The 18,385-nt window shown below is 39.7% G+C and overlaps 1 protein-coding gene across 1 annotated transcript in view; it reads right to left on the bottom strand.

Annotated features, from left to right (window-relative positions):
• The window catches only part of LOC149078298 (uncharacterized), a 135,014-nt gene that overhangs the window by 56,375 nt on the left and 60,254 nt on the right, over positions 1-18,385 (bottom strand). Inside the window, exon 2 of the mRNA XM_089241937.1 lies at positions 4,534-4,609. The gene's annotated coding sequence lies outside the window, so the exon portion shown is untranslated. The remainder of the gene's footprint in view (positions 1-4,533; positions 4,610-18,385) is intronic.

Here is an 18,385-nt window from a genome sequence, read left to right as displayed (position 1 = left end):
GCACCTGCTTTTATGCGTAGAAGCTTCATGTGCTCTACAATCTCTGTCGTACACGGATGGAGATATCTTTTGAGGTGGCTTTTCCTCGGGGATCTCGAATCGAGTCTCGCGGAATCTGTTAATATTCGTTCAGCGTTCAATGTACTGCGCTCCAAAGATAACACTGTATGTCCTTTTCTATATTCCAGGGAAATTCGGTATCAGGTTCGTCCACTCCTGATACCGTGCATAATTTTAAAAATGATTCCATGATCTCCTAGCACCTTTGGTGCCATGATTCGCAACATAGGGCTTACGCCTCGGGTGGGGGGGAGGGAGCAATACGATTTTTAAGAGGGGTAGTTTGATTGTTTTTAAGTGAGCAATATATTTATTGATTTACGAAAATTCGTATTTGATTAAAAAATTATTGCTGAGAATTAATGAAAAATTCATATTTAGTGGAAAAATAATTTTAGAATTAATAAAAAGTCATGTTTAATGAAGATGAAATGAGGAAATGATTTCAGAATTAATGAAAATTCATTTTCAATGCAAACATTATTTCCGAATTGAAGAAATTCATATCTAATGAAGAAAATAATTCTGAAATCAATGAAAATTCATACGTAATGACGAAATAATTTAAGTATCAAAGAAAATTCATATTTAATGAAAAAATTATCTCGGAATAAATAAAATTCTTTAATAATGTGGGGCTTCCTGTTTGCCTTGAAACCCTGGGGCCCGTTGGGTTTATCTGTTCACAGCCTACTATTAAGATACCACAGTATGGCTAATATTGGCCACTGGGCTTCATGGATTTTTTTGTTTGGCCTGCACTGTCTTAAAAGGTGAAAACGCATGCCTTTTTTTTAGACCAGGTTAAGGAGCTTTCTAGGTTTTGAGTTTCCTCCGCGTTTATTCTGGGGGGGGGGGGATACAGACAAATGTAAGATTTCAGAAGACCACAGAGAGAATCTCTCCAAAGAAGAATTTCGAGTTTATAACTTTCAAAAAAATTCATATTCACAGAAATAGACTGAAACAGCATTTAAAGAACATTTCCAACTTTTTTTACGATTTTTAATTTTCTAGAGCTGCATGCAGGAAATTTTAGAATCTTAAATGCAATAAATTGTTAAATGTTGGGATCTAAAATACAAAACAATACGGGAAATTCGAATCTCAATTACAGCAGTTGCAGAAATTGGGAGACATGGAAAATTACGAAGGTTTCCAACAGGTAGCTAATGTGAAGATGAACTTGGGAAAGAGAGAAAATTCCTGAATTGACAAAGAGAGACCTGATCCTGGGATATGTCACCATCTGGTGTTTTACAATTTATATTGATGAATTAGAACAGTGTAGCTCCTTTCTGCTGCAAGTGAGAGAGTAGTGAGGTGGGCTATTTTTTATAAGGATATTGAAAAGATTTTGAACCCGTGGGTCCTTGGCTTGTGGAAGACTGGTTTTTTTGGACAAGTGACGCAATAAGTGCATTTGCAACAGGATTGTGAGTAGGTTTATACCACGGGTGCCGGAACCCTGAGGCTGAGGCTATTTAAGCCTCCTCCACTAAATTCAGTGAAGGGACTCAGTCCACCCCCTAAAATAACTAATGAATGTACAGTGCAACGGACCATTCCACCTTATGCATAGGGGCTTGAGTGCTGTATATACGGAACGAATGGCAATTTTCAGCCCCAGCAATGGTCAGCGCTTCTGATTTATACGACCCATCTCAGAATCCCCCTGCGAATCAAGGTTGGATCTTGACAAATAGAGCAAAAATCCCGAGCTGGAAGTGGATCTGCATAGCCCATTTCGGAAGCACCACGTGAATCAAGTTTGAGTCAAGACCCATTTCTCAAGAGTCCCTGGCTGTCACTGGATTTGTACATTCTATTTCGGAAGCCTCTGGGTCGCGAAACAGGTTAACTCTTTGAACGGCAGACATTTTTTCCAAAACTCATAGAAAAGCATGAGAAAAAGGTGGGACACCATCTGTTCCACCACCCTCGTACAGTGTTTTAAAAAGCCCTGGTCTAAATCAACTTCTACTGAAGAGAACAAGAATTTGCATTTTACTTTTTTTTGCTTTTTAAGAAAATTACTGTTGCGGAAAGATATATATATATATATATATTATGCGCCTCTCGATTTGGTATTTACTTTGGTTTCTTCAATACGCACTTATGAAAACTTAATTAGCCAGGACATTACAGAGCGTTAGTGCCAGACGGGTTGGAAGAAACGAGTTGTGCGAGAGTATTCTATAGGGCCTGTATATGTAACAGAAGGATTCGGAAAACAAATCTTCAACCGTTACGGAACTTCAAATACCGATACGCTCGAAATAGGCGTTCGTAAGAAAGAACTCTTCAGCCAGACAGATAATGCGCTGAATACCGAATGAGCTCGCGCTTGTCATTACGAGTGCCGAGCGGAGGCCCTCACGAGTGTTATCGGTGTATCGGAGAACGCCGAAATCGATTCCGAAGATATTTCTGAAAGTCCTGGAACTGATTATCGCAATTAAAGCTCGGGTAATGTGCGATACTCGTGGGAAATGCACAACCTTCCACTTTTGCTCGAGGTTCATTTACACTGCGACGACGTCGTGCTAACGACTCTTCGTCTCCGGGTGAATATCGGATCTCCACCCATCAGAAACGGACTGAGAGATTATCTATCTTTAAGGAGATATTTTTCTTTTCCAGACGAAAAACAGCATTTATTCCGTTTTGGAATTATTCTGGTAATTACAAATGACGTTATAAATGCCTATTAATCTTTCCGGCATGGGAAAAGATCATAAAAAAATTGCTGTATATCAATATGAATTCCAAATACAAAGGCCACAACAGGGATGTTGCCGAACGAGGGAGCTGAAAAAAAGATGTCTATAATAAATATGGATGTCAAATGTAACCAAAATACAGCAACCCAATATAAAAACATATCTCACGAAAGAAGAAACAAATAATAATATTAATACAAATACAAATACAACGCCACAACATGCAAAATGCCCAATGAGGTGGCTGAGAAAAAGATGCCCATAACAAATATGGATGTCATATATTTCAAAAATATAATATACACTGCACATAAAAAGATTTAGGCTAATCTAAGTATAGATAACTTCCCGATTTATACAAATACAAATACAACGCCACAAAAGGCAAATTGCCCAACGAGGTGGCTGACTTAAGAACATCATGGATCCCCGAGTCATTTTTTGGAGGCCCTACCTACTACTGCTACACCCCAAATGCACCCTCCCCCCACGGAACCCCCCAACGAATCGGTACATGCGGGAATGTGCGTGTACGTGTAGTGCAAAAGTTTGTTTCTGTGTAATGTTTGTTATGTGTAGTGCTGCCATCTGCCACCAGTTTTTTTCTAACGATGAGTGAAGTGTTATGATTGAATGATTTATCGTTGTAGGACTGTTGCTCTCTGTGGCGAGACTTTTTAACAGGGAGATCGGCTCGCATTTGCGCCTTGAAGTTGGGAACCACAGGAAACCAACTTCAGCCGACCACCACTGTGGGATTCAAACCCGGATCCTCGCATCGCGAGTCCGTCACTATAACCACTCGACCACCACAGCGGCAAATCTACAGAGTATCCCACTTATCCCACTATGTTTATCGTATTTCTTTTTGAACTTGTCAATTGTGATAAAATTCACGACCCCTGGACGTAAGCCATTTCATTTATTTACAACCCTATTAGGGGAAAACTCGCTGCGACACCATAACCCGGAATTGCACCTTACCAAAGCCTTCTAAGTACTACTAGCATCTAGGAGGCTTTGCTTTATTAAACGGTACTGGTGCTCCCCCCCCCCTTCTCAAAGCATTTGATTGACGGTGTAATAATAGTTCATGGTGCATCCTATCCGTCTAGTGGAAAATTTTAAACGCTTCGGTTATATCCCCGACACCTGCGTTCTGCTAATGCAAACATATTCAAGAAATCAAGTATTTCTTCTTAGCTCAAGATTTGTGTGCCAACAAGAACACGCGTAGCTCTTCTCTGCATCCCTCTCAGCAAAGTCCATGTACCTCTGTAGGTATGGTCTCCGTAATATTATGGCGTACTCCAGTGCAGGACGAGCTAAGCCTCGCATTAGCAGAAGAATGACTTTAGGAGAACACGAAGACACCTTATTAAGAATGAAACTAAACATTCTATTCGATTTTTTGACCACCGTTAAACAATGTTCAGAATACCTATGCTGCTAGTCAACGAGAATTCCCAAATTGGTGACCTTAGTTGCATAGTGATACCATTCAACTCGTAAATGAAACATGGGTTGTTCCAACCAAAATGAGTGACCGTGCACTTGTCAGCAAAGTAAAGGTGATGTTCCATTCTATAGCTCTGCAGCAATCATATTCAAGTTCGTCTCGAGCATATCCCTATCGTTTGGTTTCCCGACTACCCCCCATTAGCTTTACGCCATTCACTAACAATCCGAAAAAAATAGCAAATGAGACTGAGTAATATAGTATTGAGAAAGGTCATAATATCTCCCTCACCTTGATAAGCAAGTTACGGTTCCTGCTCCAGAATATAGAAATTGTCAATTCAGGAGGCTTCTGTGTTTCAGCATAACTAGAAAGAAAAGTAGATCGATGTTAATTTTCGAATCGGTCGATATTATAATTTTCAACATAGTTAATTATACGACTCAAATATTTTATATCGGTATTGATTATTCGATTACCTTGAAAATTATCAAGACATATTATAATCATTGTTCTTAGAACCCTGAACGAGTGCACACGGTGCCTGCACACGTAACTGAAATCTGGACAAGCGTGCATGTGCAATATTTTTTTACAAGCATGCTTGAGCGTTTTTATGAGAATTTTGCGCAACCATCGTGATTGAACAAGAGAGTGAATTTGATAATGCATCCTTGTTCAAGCCTCACATTTGCACAAGCATGCGTATCATACTTCACCGCTTCAATCAGCTCTGCTTGTGAGTGAGTGAATGAGCAAGTTAATAGCCAAGTGAGCAAAATTAGTGACTTAACGAGCAATTAAACAATTCAATGAGCAAATTAGAAAATACATGAGCAATTGAGAATGTCAGTGAGCAAGTGATAGAGTGAATGAGCAATTGAGAATGTCAGTGAGCAAGTGATAGAGTGAATGAGCAATTGAGAATGTCAGTGAGAAAGTGATAGAGTGAATGAGCAATTGAGAATGTCAGTGAGCAAGTGATAGAGTGAATGAGCAATTGAGAATGTCAGTGAGCAAGTGATAGAGTGAATGAGCAATTGAGAATGTCAGTGAGCAAGTGATAGAGTGAATGAGCAATTGAGAATGTCAGTGAGCAAATGATAGAGTGAATGAGCAATTGAGAATGTCAGTGAGCAAATGATAGAGTGAATGAGCAATTGTTCAAATGAGTGATCGAGCATTTGCGCAAATGAATGAATGCGCAAGTAGGTCACTCATTTGGCCACTTGGACGCCCATATGGTCGGTCACTTGATCAATCATTTGCTCATTCACACTCACTCGCTGATTTGCTTATTCACTTTCTCATTCGTTCACTCATGTTTTCCACTCCCGGACCCCTGCTTCGGTCAAGCGGTCACTCACTTGTGCTGGACTGTTTTGTCGATACATTTTCCATAAATTGCTTTAGCGAAAAAAACTGGTGCTTATGCAAGCATGCTGGTACCGTATGGAGGCGAAAGAGAAGTTGTGCATGCCTGCGCAAAAAGCTGCTGCATGTTTGTCAAGTTTGCATTTACGTGTGTAAGCACCATTACACGCATCGAGATACCGAATGTACAGGGTCAGATGTAAATAAGGAAGCGTCTTGGTGAACTTTGAATCCGTTATTCGTATCCAATTGCGCATGGCGCTAAGGATGCCGATGGTGCTCCAAACAAAACTGTTACGCACGACGAATTGAGCAACATTGGCAAATAGTGACATTAACTGCTGCTGTGCGATCCTGTGAGCATCATGCTGGACTCTCATCGCGAAGATCTAGGTTCGGACATCGTTGGAAGGACAATGATAGTCAGATGAAGTTTCTTTTCTGTGGTTTTCCAACTTGAAGGCGCGAATGTTTTGTCTCCCATTCGAAAAATTTTCTCCGCAGATACCTTTCAACATGATATTTACGTAACATAAAAATTCAAGCATTTCCCGTTTTCAACATATTGATATGAAACTGATGGCAGCACCAGTATAACACAAGAAACAACCGTAAAGCTGACATAATAAATATGGTCGTACTTTATCGACCACCGAAAGATGGCACCTCAGTATTTCCCTCGCAAAAAAAGTCCCTTTCATTCAAGACAAGGATGGAAGTAATTAAGTAAATTTTCATTTTTCTGACAAGTGTGCACAAAGGCATTTCTGCACGCATCTGCGCATTTTGTGTACCGGCATTTACTAAGTAATGCTTGTGAGCTTGAACAAATTAGCGGTTCGTTCCATCAAAAACGATCCCGTGCGCTTTATTTTCTGGAATATACATATTACGTAGCAGAGCAAGTAAAAGCGATTTTTTTTCCCTTTTAGCAATAGCGAAAATACCGGATACAGTCATAAGTATCAGTACTGCGAGTGAGTGATGTCGCTGCGAATATACGTTCAACTAAAAGTTTTCCGGGATGTTCGGCTGTTACATGAATGCCGACGGATTGCATGGTTAACGGTCGAACGAAAGAAAGAGGCACCATCTGCGTATTGGGAAATCCATTAGCCTCGCTACCAGCGCGAATGAAAGTGAATGCGTGCGTGCATGTGTGTGTACGAACACACATACACAGAACACACAATTTTCTTTCACTATACAGTACTTCTTTCTGGTACCGCAGACACAGACAAAATGAAAAAAGAAAAACCAACATATATTACGGAAACGTTTTTCCTCGCAACTGTTCTGCACTATAGTTGGGAATACAGTATCCAACAGATACAAGTCTTCATCAGGGACGACATCGACCGACGCTTTCTGCTATTAGATCACGAAAATGACAAAAGAGAGAATCCCTGGGAAAATGGAAGGATATATCGATATATTGAGTAGTCGTGTGTTTTCACTTGATGAGGTCAACGACATCGCAGTGTTTACGGCAGACATGTTAGAAAAACACTAATTCGGTAACTTTTATTGAGTAAGAGTGATGTTTTGAAGCTTGAAAGTGTCTATTGGTTGTGTCTCGAAGCTCAAAAATGCGATGTTCACCTTGAGAAACTGGAGAAACAGCTCACAAGACACCCAGATTCTGCCGCAAGAAGGAACGTAAGCGTTTCATCCCCCAAGGAGACATGGACATCTCCGAACAGTGCAATGTCTGACCTGATTAGGAACAGGATAGAACATGGTGAACATATTTGATATGATAAAACACATGTGGATATTATTCCAAAGATTCCTCAGAACCAGAAGTTCAAATACGAAAAATATATCGAGAGTATGGAACATGGTGTGGTGCTGCAAAACTTCCCATATAATACCTAGTTCATTTAAGCAAAGGGGACGGTCAGCATTATATTATAAATCCATGAATGTGTGCGCATAATTGGGGAAAGATATGGCTCAAACCCTCACTAAATTCATTGTTGGAACGGAGCTAAAGTACCCTTTGGTGTGAGGTTCCAGTTCTTGTGTCTAGAACATCAATGTCACTAAGAGAATAGTGTTTCCAAGAATGGGCTAAATCCCTTCTTGGGGGGGGGGGGGACTGACTGGAGGGTTCATGATCATTGCAAGGTAGAAGTCCCTTGTAATGATTAGCATGGATCATTGTGGTCATTAGGCTGGTAAGGCCTTGCATTATGGTAATATTGGCTTAGCATGGAGGGAGGGATGATAGGGAAAAATGTGTGGAAAAAAGAGGATGATGGATGAAAGAGGAAATAAGTTTAGAAGACTGACTTTGACCCCAAAGCTTTTCCCAGAACATACATACCACTTCTTAACAGTGCATGCACCTCGTAAATATCCCGGTGAGAAATTTCTAACGTATTGGTAAAAGCCGGGAACGCGTTCTCTAAGCGTATGTGTGATTCTAACGTATGTTGTCGAGTTCCTTTCGCTTCATGTTTTAGTGGGTGCTGCCATCTGCCTTCATGTATTGAAGTGAAAATGGCCGACGTGAATTTTCGTGTTATGAAAGTTTCGGGATGAAGATCAGCCTGCTCTCTGTGCGGGAGACTGCTTTACCTAGAATATACTACTACTTAATCGTTCATGCACACCCCTTTGCAAAATTTCTAACGAATTGGTGCAAGCAGGAAGGAATGTATTGTGTGAGTGTGAATATGCGTGCACTAACGTATTATCATATTGTCAGAGTTATGCTTGCTTTGTGTTATACTGGTGCTATCATCTAACTTTGATATTTGAAAGTATATAGAACATTCCGGTATGGAATTCCGATGGTTCTACAGAATGCGTATAGATCAACATAGATTTCATTTCATAGAATCTGCAATTATATAGTGTGTAGGAGAGTGAGCTTTTTTAAACCCAATAATTTCTGTCTAGGACATTAGGTTCTATCTCGAACCAAGTTCTAATCGCTTTCTCAATTCCTCTGGTGATTTTTGGAGAAACTTGATACAGAGGAAACGCTGCTCTATTTGATGAACAGCCATTAAAATTATGAAATACTGTAATCATCATTCTTCTTGATTATTGCTCGGGAAATTAATATTGCAGTTCTCTTTCTTGAATCACGAATATTTATTTTTTACGATTCTCATCACGAATTCTCTTGAATTCAATCGATCGAATGATTATTTCTTTCATTGCAACAGCATAAATAGAGCTGAAAAACACATCAATTGATGTGGTATTAATACGATATAAGAGAGGCAATGCGAAGGAAGTTGTAAACGTTTGTCCCCCGGGTAGGTGTGTTTCCAAAAGAGAATTCCTACGGGGTTGGAAACTTGACTGCAAAGAAGAAGTCACAGACAGTGCCATTGGAGCGTGTTATTGGCTATTCGACCAGAAATGAAACAAGGGAGGAGTCGCAACCTGTTCCAGAGACAACTAAATCGCCGTAACGTGCGAAACAAGTTCCTGAAACGACTCCTTTTTATCAATTTTTGTTTTGTGTGTGTTATATAGTGCTTTTATTTCCTACATTTCCTCTTTAGGGGAAAAAAGAGGTTAGTTTTATTTATTTTTTTCCTCATATATATTAGCACGATGAAAAAAAATAGAAGAAACCTGAACCACACACGCGAGAAAAAAGAACTGATGCGACGCATCTAAAAAATAAGGCGGAAAAAACCGGAGCGATTCCCATGAATGAGAAATAAGGCGCAATATTTCAAGCATTAAGCGGAATGAATGTGGCTGTTGCTGTTTTATGGGTCGGAAAAAAGCGCTGAGAGATAAATTTACGATATTTGTCGCAGTTCGTCTCTATCTCTTTCTTATTGGTTTCGTTTCTTTTTTTTTTGTTACCCTTGAGATGGCTTTTGATCCTCTTGTTACTTCTGTACACCCCCTGTTTAACCCTATGGAGACGTTACTACTTGTTCTTGTTTCTACGCGGGACCATCCTAAAACTGAGAATAAATAGCATGACAGTAATGTTGTATTTCTTGTATCATAGGTGCGTGAAGGAATCCAGAAATTCAACTCAGACTTTTCGCCCTGTCCATTTTCATCCCCGGACGTTTCACCCTCCGAAATTTGGCCCTGACATTTCGCCCGGGACGGGATAAAGTAAGTGGGTGAGTGACTAGGCGAGTGGATGAATGAGCTGGTGAGTGAGTCTTTCGTGCATGCACTCATTCGATCGGTAACTCACCCACGAACTTGGAAACATGTAATTATCGTTCCCACATCAATCCCATACTCACTCGATCGCTCATATGGCCAACCACCCACTCACATAGTTTCCCTACATGGAGAAAATGGGCAAAGTTGAATGTCGAAGCAAAGTATTTGTAATTTGTAAACCCATGCGCAAACATTTCGGCTTGAAGAGATACGTTTCACCAAAGATTTCTTCGCTGACCGTAACAGATATCAATCACGTATTTTACAACTTAATAGGAGTGAATATGATTCCTGCATAGTTATCATTAATTTATATACACATTAAGTTCAAATTGACAATATGCATTGCATTATGAGATAATGATATTTATAATTGATTTGCAAGCAATTATAAAAATACCTTTTGCCTTAGATTCATTTCACGAACGTGATCAATGGGTTTCATTAATGTTTGTAATTTTCTAACAAGGAACGGGTCCCAAAGTACTGTTTTCAAAAAATTATGGAGAAATTTGAGTACGTTTATCTCACCCGGGAACACAACACAAGAAAGAAAAATTAGCGGTGGAGGGCAGTTACTAAAACCGTAAAACATTATTAAAAATGGCAACGGATGGCTACTCATCGCCTTATCGCAATATCTATAAAAATTTCTTCTTACTCTCTTTACACACGCTAGCCACCACCACCTGTAGCAGAAAACTTCCACGTGAAGCTCGTGGCGTCACTGAAGTAGGCCATTCCTTTCCTTCAAGCCGATCGCAACGGTCTATCGCCATCTATGGGCTCACTACCTAGTGAGTTGTGCCGGAAGTGTAAGTGTACCTAACTGCCTGAGTGAGTATTTTGTGTTGTGTCTTAAATATAAATACAAATACAAATACAACGCCACAACAGACAAAATGCCCAACGAGGTGGCTGAGAAAAACATGGCCATAAAAATATGAATGCAATATATTTCAAAAATATAGCAACCCAATTAAAAATGCAATTAACAAAAATTGTAAACAATTTTTTCAGTGATGCTATAATATATTTCAGGAATAAAGTGAGTGAAGTGTAATGATGGAATATTTCTACTATTTGCAGGCCTGTTGCTCTCTGCGGCGAGACTTATTAACGGGGAGATCGGCTCGCATATGCGCCTCGAAGTTGGGAACCACAGAAAACGAACTTCAGCCAACCACCACTGTGGTAACGGTGGAGCTCGAACCCGTGCGAGCCGTCATTATGACCAATCGACCGCCAAAGCGGCGTAGCTCATTTCACCTAGTAGTCATTGGATATACTACAACTACGTAACCGAACATGCACCTCGTACACATTCCTCTACAAAATTTCTAATGAATTGACACATGCCGGAATGTGTGTTCTGAGTCGAGTTGCGCTGGTTTCGTGTTCATGTTGCCATCTAGCTTTCATTTCCTGAAGCAATGACGGGATGCTTGAATTTTCATGTTTTGTCAGTATCGTGTTGTAGAACTGCCTGCTCTCTGCAGAGAGATTTTTATGAATATGAGACCGGCTCACATTCGTTCCTTGAAGCTGGAAAACCGCAGAAAACTCATCTTCAGCATCCGACCACTGTGCCGTCAAAGGAATTTTTACCTAAACATGGGATATACTGCAAAAAAATAATAATAAATAAAAATATCACATGTGCACATCGGCCTGCTATATCCAATGGCTGCAGGCGAAAGGACCTACTTCAGTGACGTCATGAGTTTCGCGGGGAGGCCTGCTATCGGTGGTGTTGCTCTCTTTAGCTATCTTTTTTTTATCCTGTGCTTTACCTGATTATGTGTTGCTTGAGTGACGTCACTCAAGGTTGGCGGGAAATTTATATTCATTCTTGGCCTCTACTCTATTTGGTGTTAGAATATTACTATTGACATCCCCCCCCCCTCATCTTTTTTTTTGAATGATCAATATACTATATTCCACCGGATTTTTGTATGCATTTGTGTAAATTTAAATATGAGGAGAACCAGTGGCAATTTTTTCTCAAAGGTTTTTGAACTTTGGGATCCTTTATTGCATGCAAGTTTCTAGTTTTGAAAATATACATTTCTATTCCAACCTCTCAGAAACAAAAATATTCAGAGAGAGATACATAGACAGCTTAACGTATAAAATCCGTAGATTACACGCCGGAAAATACGGTATTGATTTCCAGCGACATTTTCGCGTTATATTTATTCATCATTCAACTTCTAATAAATCCTAATTATATGTATTATTTTCAAAATATACATTACTGTAGAAAAGGGGCGAGCCTACACACACACACACACTATAGATTCAATCGAATACGCGAACTCGATTTAATACAATGTAGTCTGAATCGAAATTAATCTGATTTATAACGATTGGGGGCGAGTAAGATTTTATATCCGAACAAGTTTGAAAGATGTAAATTGGTTGTTGGAAGCAGCTTTTGAATGGAAAGAGGTGAATCAAATCCCTCTGGATTAATCTCTTTCACAATTGCGCGGCGCAAAAGACGCTTCTTAGTAAATTTTGACTTCTCGAATTAAATATGTAAAGCGGGATTAGAGAAATACAAGTTAGTATTTTCTTTCGGCAGAATATCGTCAAACCCTGTTTCTGTACATGTTTTAGAGAAACTTCGCTGCAGTGTAACACCGTGGTCATAAAATAATTCTGCCGATATACGAGCCCCCTAGGGGCAGCTAAAATCAGTGTATCCAAATGAAATTCCAGATATATAGGCGTTTCGCGTTCGAAAATAAAAAGGATAAACGAAATCCTAGCTCTCACGGTTACGGCCACAGCAACAACACATTTCATGACAACAGTACCCAATTAAGTCTCCGGGGAAAATATGATGTAAAAATTTTGTATGTTTTTTTTTTTGACACAAAATAAAGTGTTCCAGACTCTGCCACGAAGCCGGGCTGGAAGAGATCTCGGCAACGGGATAAGTCCAGCGGCAAAGTTCTAGAGTTCATTCATTCAGCATCAACATTTCGAAAAATTGAAACAGCAACACTCCCCCCTTTTTGCTAAGTAATCGGAGCAGTGAAAAACCACTAATGGCCATGAAGAAGTACTTGTAGCACCATAAACGCCTGCGCAAAACGCAGAAAAAGAAAGATGGTCTCAATAAGGTGTTAGTGCGCTAACCTCTCGGTGGAAAAGACTTCCTGTGGCAGAAATATGATCTGTATTCGTTGTGTTGTTTCCAAATGTTCCTTCGTCTTCCTACAGCACTGGCGGTTATCACGCTGCAGGTACCACTGCAATGCCATTCATGTTTTTCTTTTTTTTACTGCACTGATTACTTTGCAATGCATATAAACAGATTGTTGTCGTTCGAATTTTTCGAACTTTTGTTGCTGTAACTAACCATACCCGCGTGTGCTATGTTTTTTGTTTCTGTTCTCATTTTTGAGTGCGTACTCTGAAACACCTATACCTCAAATTTCATTCACATTCGTTGTTTTTTGCGGGCACTAGGGGCTCCTGTACAAGAGAGATATTCATTACGATCATTTACATCATTTCGTGAGGAATATTTTAATACGGATTACTGGTATAACACAAAATAAGCATATATACTTAACAATATAAATACGTTATGGACACGCATATACACGCACTCACCCCCCGTTCCGGCGTGTACAAATTGCGTTTTAAATTCTCTAGAAGAAGTTTTATGAGATGCACGCACGGTTCACAGTAAGAGCATTTAACTTCCGATGTTTAACAATGATTGAAATGCATTTTTCTCAGCCCACAGAGACTGCAGATATTGATACCGAGACGAACTTCGGGAATATAACAACAGTACCGAAAATCAAATCCTTGACCACTTGCAATGTGAGCAAGTGCACTAATCAATGTGCTACGGAAACACACCATTTTATTTCTTATAACACGCACAGCAGCGTGATGCAATGATTAAAGACATTGCAACCGCCCTCAACTTTTTTACTCTGCTCAGCGTGCTATTGTGCGTGCCATGAAAGTGGTGTCTCTGTGCTATTTGTTCGATTGCCCAGATTTTAATAAAACCAGGGTCATTTTAAAAATTATCTCCGCAGAGAGCAGGCAGGCCTTCAACATGATACTAACATAACAGGAAAATTCACGCATTTACCATCTGTACTTCAAAATATTCGATTCTTGCTCATCGTGAACACGAAACAAGCACAACTCCGGCAACATAAATACGTTAGTGCTAGAATACACTAAGAGCACATATTTCGGCATGTACCGATTCATTAGAAATTCCGCAGAGGAATGTGTACGAGATGCAAGAACGGTCAAGTAGTAGTAGAACCAGGGCATTTCCAACTCCGACATAAAAACACGAGATAGCCGCTCATTTGAAAAAGTTTTCTCACTGAGAGCAGAGAAACCTTCCACACGAAACTTACATAAACACGAGCAAACAGGCATCTGCAACTTTCACTTCCAAAATCAAGGATAGATGCCAGCAACATAGAGAACAAGAAACAAGCACAACTCTGGTAGCATAAATACGTTTCGGTTCACATGCATACCTATCACACACATATTGGGGCACGTACCGATTCGATAGGAATTCAGCAGAGAAAATGTGTACGGGGTGCAAGTGCGGTTTATATAGTAGTAGTAGTAGTAGAACAATTGTTTGATCCCCAGTGGGAACTGCCAACTTTTCTTTACTTCCTCTCCTTGGAATTACATCCATAAAGGTTCTTTCCAAAATGATTATTGCTAATGGAATATTTCTTTTATCACATTACGTAATAATGTATTCTAATCCACTTTTCATCAGCTCTAGATGCTTTCTTCCACACATCAGCCAAACTATCCATCTCTCTTAAGGTGCCTACGGACAACGGATCAAGATATGAGACGGCCCCTCTATTTTTTTTTTTCTGGCGCAAAGAATACAAATGCGTTTGTCGACAGCGGTTTCAAGATAATTGAAATTTATTCCTTATCTTTCTGCTTCTCGACCGCCGCCATTTTCCAAAACGACAGCCAGATAACGGCGATGTAAAACAAACCCAGAAGTATGCTGAAAGAGATATTTTACAACGCCCTTCTGCATCCACCGTGTCACAGAGAGGGACGAGAAGGAGGCAATAGCAACAAACAACAACTTAAATTAATGGCCGGATTCTCTCTCTGCACCCACTCTTCTTGTATAAGTAAATGGGAAATGTTTTGGTCGGTCGGTACATTAGGTTTAGTGGCATCAAGACAAAATACCACTAATTGGAACTTCTTGTTTCGCGCCGCGATGCGTTTCCTTGATCTGGGAAAATCTTTGGAATGGATATCGATTACGATACATAAGAAAAGATGAACAACAAACGCGAATCGTAAAACATTCGTAAAATAATGCAATAAGTCGATTATTTTATTTATTGGATATACAATATTAAGATATGAATTCGACATAAGATATTTCTTTCCTTTGATATAACCGAGCTCATCCATTCTCAACCCATGGCCGGCGAAGCGAATATGGCCCTCGGAGTCAAGTATTGTTCAGTTAAAAACAATGGTTTTATCACACACTTTGTGGCTTTTTTGATATGGATCCAAGTTCCAGATCACTTGCAGAGCTCCCGAGTGGCTTGGTGGTGAGATGACCGTTCACCAGGTTGCCGTCTGGTCTCAGGTTCTATCCGAGATGAAGAATATAGATAACGAAATATTTTCCCACAATGAGCTTGAGGTAACAACCGAGAGATGGAGCTTTCTTTTCCAACCAAACTTTATAATGGCGGTAAATTGCAGTGTATTAATGTGACAAGAATTGATTTGTGGTCAAGTAGTAGTTTTTCACATCACTTAATCAGACAACTGCTTATTTATAGCTCATTTGTAAGACATGCGGCACATGTGTAGATCACGCAAGTGACTCGCATTACAATGCTGCATCACTTTAGTGAACAGCGGAACAATTACAGGTTACTTCAGTGTCAGATCACATTACCGACCCATGGCACATTCACACATCATTTAACATACCTGCAGTCCATTTATAGATCACTTCACTGACACGCGGCACATTTACAAATCACTTTACTGAAACGCGGCACATTTAAAGATCACTTAAGTGACCCACGGCCAGTTCACTTTGACACCCGGTGGTACACGTTCCAGTTCACTTTGAAACCCGGTGGTACACGTTCCAGTTCACTTTGAAACCCGGTGGTACACGTTCCAGTTCACTTTCACATCCCGTGGTACAGGTTCATATCACTTGAGTCACCCACGCCATGTTACCAAACCAATGAAGTGGCCCCGCACTCTCCAAAAGTATGTGAGCACCCTTGATCTAGTTTTTGTATTTTTTTTCTCCAACTTCTCCCGATGAGACTCTTGCTTGCGTGATATTGCTCAAGAAGTATGTCAGGGGTTGCCGAAAACTCTAAGGTGCGCTCTTAGAAGAGAATCAAAGTTTCCCATGGAAAAGCTCGAGATTATTTGAGAATTTTTTTAAATAAAAATTAGTTATAAGTTTGCTTTATACATAGTTCTGACATCAGCGAGATTAAATTTTACTTGGCAATTCATAGAGATTGAAGGTTTCCAATCTCTCCTGAGTGATTTGAATTAGTTCATGCCTCTTCCTGAGCATCGCAAATATGAACATCGTCTCTGTCCTCTATCGTCACTCAAACGCTCCGACTAATCAGGTAGTGAATGTAAACGGCATTATCCAAGTATCGATTTTAGAGAAATAATTACAAATAGTCGATGTTGTGACCATCTCGGCACACTTAGAGAGCCACACGACATAAACACTACGTAGAACGGGATTTCGACCAGTGTGGGCTATGTATTTTAAAACATGGTTTGACTGAAATGAGGAAATGTGTAGATGTTTTGGAATAATACTTAAAGAAAGTGGGAAATGAATCAATCTGACATGATGAAATATTTCAAATACAAATACAACGCCACAACAGGCAAATTGCCCAACGAGGTGGCTGACTTAAGAACATCATGGATCCCCGAGCCATTTTTTTGGAGGCCCTACCTACTACTGCTACACCACACATGCACCCCCATGAAGGACAAAGTTTTTTTGTGTCAGAACAACAAAGGTTGTTTCAGCTATTTTTGTGCAGCGTGTATTTAGGAATTGGTGACTGAAAAAAAGAATGGTCGAGTCAATTTCAGTCGCTATGTTTTACGGCATTGCTGCCATCTATTGAGTGATGTTGGAAAAAAAAACGTTCAATATTTTTCTTTATTTTTACGTATCACAGAATATATTATGCGTAATGGGTTTGAAAATTTAATTTTTTTTAAATCGTGTCATTCATTTTTGCAAACCTGTATAGCACATATTCAATAAGGAATGGTTTCATCTTCAAATGACTCATGAAGAATCAAATTTTCCTTTGATAAAAGAATTCATTCCGTGGCACAACAACAGAAGTGGGACTAATCAAATCTACGAGGAAAGAAAACACATTCATTATAATATCTCTTAATGACATCGTTCCGAGGGTGACCATACGTCCCGTATTTCCCGGGACAGTCCCGGTATTTTCTGGTTTTTGTTGGTTGTCATGACTAATTGGTGAAAGTGTCCCGGTTTGTCCCGTATTTTACACGAAGCCTACTTGAGAATTTTTATTCTTTATTGAAATCAAAATTTACATTATTTTTCAATTCAAATTATTTTATGATAGTTACAACTATAAATGAGAATATTGATCTCCCAAATTGTTTTTTTTTTTTTTCGTGGAATTCATTTTAATCCACTGCAATTTTCAGTAATGGTTCATTTCCCGCAATTGTGATTTTTCCGAATTTCAACGATATTTGGCAAGTTAGTTTGGTTTTGGCGTCATTTTTGGCAACAATTGGCGATGTCCCGTATTTTCCCGTATTTGGAATCCCAATTTTCCGTATTTCTGTCGAGGAAATATGGTCAGCTTAATCATTCCTCACTCATAGAATTACGTACGGTTACATTATGACAGTTTCAGAATCTTGGAAGCGAAAGCGAAGAGAAGAGAGTGTGTGTGTGTGTGTGTGTGTGTGTGTGTGTGTGTGTGTGTGTGTGTGTGTGTGTGTGTGAATGAATGTTTGGAGCATTCGAACTGCATTTGTAAAATCAAATACAGAAAGAATCAATAAGGGAGCAGCATTATGACATTCCGCGTTGGGCTTAAGCCACGCTCCTGTAAAAACGCCTCGTTCTTTCAGTCACTGTTATGATCACTTCCATGATTGCACATTTTCGTTGTCATGTTTTGGTCACTGTTCTCGTCGTTCACTGACTTGATGGCCACATGCTTGCTCGTTTTTTTTTGGTCGCTCATATGCATGCACTCTTTCTTAAGCTTTTTTTCTTAATCGCTATTTTGATCGTTCACTGACCTGGAACCTCCCTGAGTCACTCATTTGGTCATACGCATGCTCGCACGCTGTTTTGACTACTCTCATGCTTGTACACTGTTTTGGTAATTGCCATGCTTGCACACATCCTAGGTCACTCTTTTCGTCAAGCACATGTATCCACACTTCATCTTGGTCATTTTTTTTTTAATATTTATTTTGGCCGTCCAAGAACCTGGTCCCTCACTCCCCTGGTCCCTCTTTTGGTTATTCATATGATAAAACGCTG

Source organism: Pholcus phalangioides, unplaced genomic scaffold (assembly GCF_987345545.1).
Source record: "Pholcus phalangioides strain wild (caught in Gottingen) unplaced genomic scaffold, Ppha-v1.0 ptg000014l_1, whole genome shotgun sequence".
Classification (NCBI taxonomy): Eukaryota; Metazoa; Arthropoda; class Arachnida; order Araneae; family Pholcidae; genus Pholcus; species Pholcus phalangioides.
Note: the sequence above shows the minus strand (reverse complement) of the source record. Positions and strands in the feature narration are given on the sequence as shown.